We start from the raw sequence: 3,465 nt of genomic DNA on the forward strand, positions 1-3,465 counted from the left end.
AACTTCTGTGACTATAACGGTGGATTTGTGAGCAAAAGTGACCAGAAGTTCATATGAAAATTTTCATCCCAGCTACCATTTTCAATTTAGGAGTTTTAAGATTTCATGTGCTTCAACAACCAACAGAAACTATGATTGACAATCATAATAGTAAGTGAGATAAAATTTATCATTATAATTATATTTAGTTTTGTATGTTTTTTATCATGAGTTTCATCATGCTTGGGAAAACATAATTTACCTTTTGTTTTAAAATTGGAAATGTAAATGATAATTTCTATATTGGTGAAGTATACATGTTTTTATTGTTTTAGAATGCAGTTTCTTTGCCATTTACTTGGAGATTTTTATGCACAAAAATATATCAAAGGATTAAAATTTAATATCTATCCAGAAATATATTATCTATATCATCAACCTCACATTTAAAAATAAGATCTACACTGAATGGCCAGATTATTATGACCAGCCAGATTATTATGACCACCCCATCAGTATTTCATTGACACTTCCAAAAATACTGAATATTGAAAACTTCCTAAGCAAATACTCTCAAGCTTTTATTATTATTATTATTTGCATAACTAATTCACTTCATTGTACTGATGGGATGGTCATAATAATCTGGCCACTCAGTGTACATTCATCAATTTGTATAGGCATAATTCTCTGACTCCCAAAAGAATGACAGGGCTGAAAGATTACTCAGTAAGATGATGCCTGAGAGATTAGAAAGAGGGTTAAAGAAAGATAGTAGATGGCCAGCAGAAATCTTTCTCCTATCTCAATTTGGTCTAATTCAGTCATTGAATGTATCTCCAGTTCCCTTGCAGCCGTGGGCAAACTACGGCCCATGGGCCGGATCCGGCCAGTTTGAAATGAATAAAACTTAAAAAAAAAAAGACTTTAAATTTATATTAGTTCACACAAACACTCCATCCATGCTTTTGTTCCGGCCCTCCGGTCCAGTTTAAGAACCCATTGTGGCCCTCGAGTCAAAAAGTTTGCCCACCCCTGCCTTAGTGTGTTCCATCAGGAAAACCATTGCCCTAGTTTAGTTCTTCTTCCTTACATTGGTACTGTATCCCTGAGGCCTTAACTATATTCTCTACTAGATCATCAGAACTGACCCTGTCTCACATCGGTAGAGCAACACATTAGTATTCACAATAAGTGAGTCTACAGACAAATAAATTGGGATCTCCAGGGAAACTTTTCATAATTCACTGTTGTAGCGAAATTCTAACCTGGAGACTTATTTTAAAATAAAAATATTTGACTCCTACTAATGTAATTGGCAATGCCTTAAAACTCACATTTTTAAGATTTAAAAAGTAAACATTCTGGTTACATAGCTAACCTCAAGTTCCTTAGCCATTTCAGGACAAAATGAGCTCCTTTTAAAATAACCTATATTGGAGTGACATTGGTTAATAAAATTATATAGGTTTTGAGTGTATAATTCTCTGATACATCATCTGTATATTGCATTATGTGCCCCAAAGTTAATATCAAAGTGCTTTGAATTATAAGTCCAAACAGAAAGGAAAATAGCTTTCTAAGTCTCTGGAGAACATACATAGGAAATTCATTTAGAGACACTTATTGGACAATTGACAACATATCTGGGGTTATATTCGTTGTATCTGAAAAAGACACATTTAATGATCCCCACAAATTAGTATTTCTTCTTATGTGTTAAAATAGTAGCAAGTATTGTTTTCCATGGGAACCCAGTGACAAAGACTACAGCTAAGAGCTATCAGACCTGCAGGAAACTTTCCAGAGGATTTAAGAGGAAGTTGAAAACCAATAGAAGAATAGAAGTTATTCAGGTGAGTTTAAGACAGAACATATGTTCTGTGAGAAATGTTAACTAAAATACTTGTCTCATAAAATGGGCTTGATAAGTAATAGTCTATTATTTTTATTGAAAGAAAATATTAAAAGGAAGAGGAGAAAGAAGGATAGAGAAGATCATCAGTTATTTGTGACAATGGATTTGAAGTCCATATGTATATTCAAATAGATATGTCAGGTTGCATCTGAAAATCAGGAGGGACTATTACAAAATAAAGATACTGATTTAGTAATAATCACATGAAACGTAATATTTCAAAACATAGGAATTGATGAAAATACAGAAAAATATCAGTATGGTAAGAAGTGAAAAGATATGAAGAAAACACTAAGAGACAGATAAAAGGGTCAGAGAAATACACCATCTTTAGTAATATCTTTGAAGTTTATCAGAGCACTTCATAAAAATATAAATGCATACTGTGCATAAGTATAAATATATTCTGCATTAAGATAGTTTGTATCCTGCACCACTGTGAATTATAAGGGATTACTTAGGGACAGAGAAACTATAGAAAGAAGCAGTCAGGAGAAGAGCGGAAAAATGTGTGTATGTGTGTATGTGTAGTCATGATAGAGTTTAGTGGTGTTCAGGAGAGAAACACACAAGTATGCAATAAACAAAAATAGAAGACAAATTTCTTTAATCATAGAAATGGAACAGAGACTTCAAGTGACTACAAAAACTGCATAGAGAACCAATGTTATCTGACATACATTAATATTTTTTAAAACAAAGTGTCAAAAACAGCCTAAGTGCCCATCAGCAGATGAATGGATTAGAACACTGTGGTACATCTACACGATGGAATACTATGCTGCTGTAAAAAAGAAGGAATTCTTACCATTTGCAACAGCATGGATGGAACTGGAGAGCATTATGCTAAGTGAAATAAGCCAGTCAATGAAGGAAAAACACCACATGATCTCACTCATTCATGGATAATTAAGACCATTATAAACTGATGAACAAAAATAGATACAGAGGCAGAGCAACATCGAATAGGCTATCAAACTACAGCAGGAAGGCGGGGGAGGGTTGAGAGGGTGGGTAAGAGATCAACCAAAGGACTTGTATGCATGCATATAGGCATAACCAATGGACACAAGACACTGGGGGGTATGGGAGGCTAGGGGAAGGTCAAGAGGAGGAAAAAAAAGGAGACATATATAGTACTCCTTGTAATACTTTAAGCCATAAAACAATTTTTAAAAAAGTGTCAAGACATTTGCTCCTATTTAAGGACGGACCCATAGGCATGAAAAGTAGCCCTTTATGAAGCAGCATTTAAATTGTAAATATTTTTTAAAAATGAACTTTTAAAACCTGAATGTGATAGGGTTCATACTTTTTAAATAATCTATAATAAGATGTCTCAATGTCACATGCAGATATAACTGAAGCCAAGAATCAGCAATGGGAAACCGCACTGTAACAACATTCATTCTGCTGGGCCTGACAAGTGACCTTCAGCTGCAGGTTCTGATTTTTGTCTTTTTCTTTCTCACCTACATGCTGAGCATAACTGGGAACCTGGTTATCATCTCCCTCATCTTACTCGATTCGCATCTTAAAACAGCCATGTACTATTTCCTACAACATTT

Source organism: Myotis davidii, unplaced genomic scaffold (genome assembly GCF_000327345.1).
Source record: "Myotis davidii unplaced genomic scaffold, ASM32734v1 scaffold509, whole genome shotgun sequence".
Taxonomy (NCBI): domain Eukaryota; kingdom Metazoa; phylum Chordata; class Mammalia; order Chiroptera; family Vespertilionidae; genus Myotis; species Myotis davidii.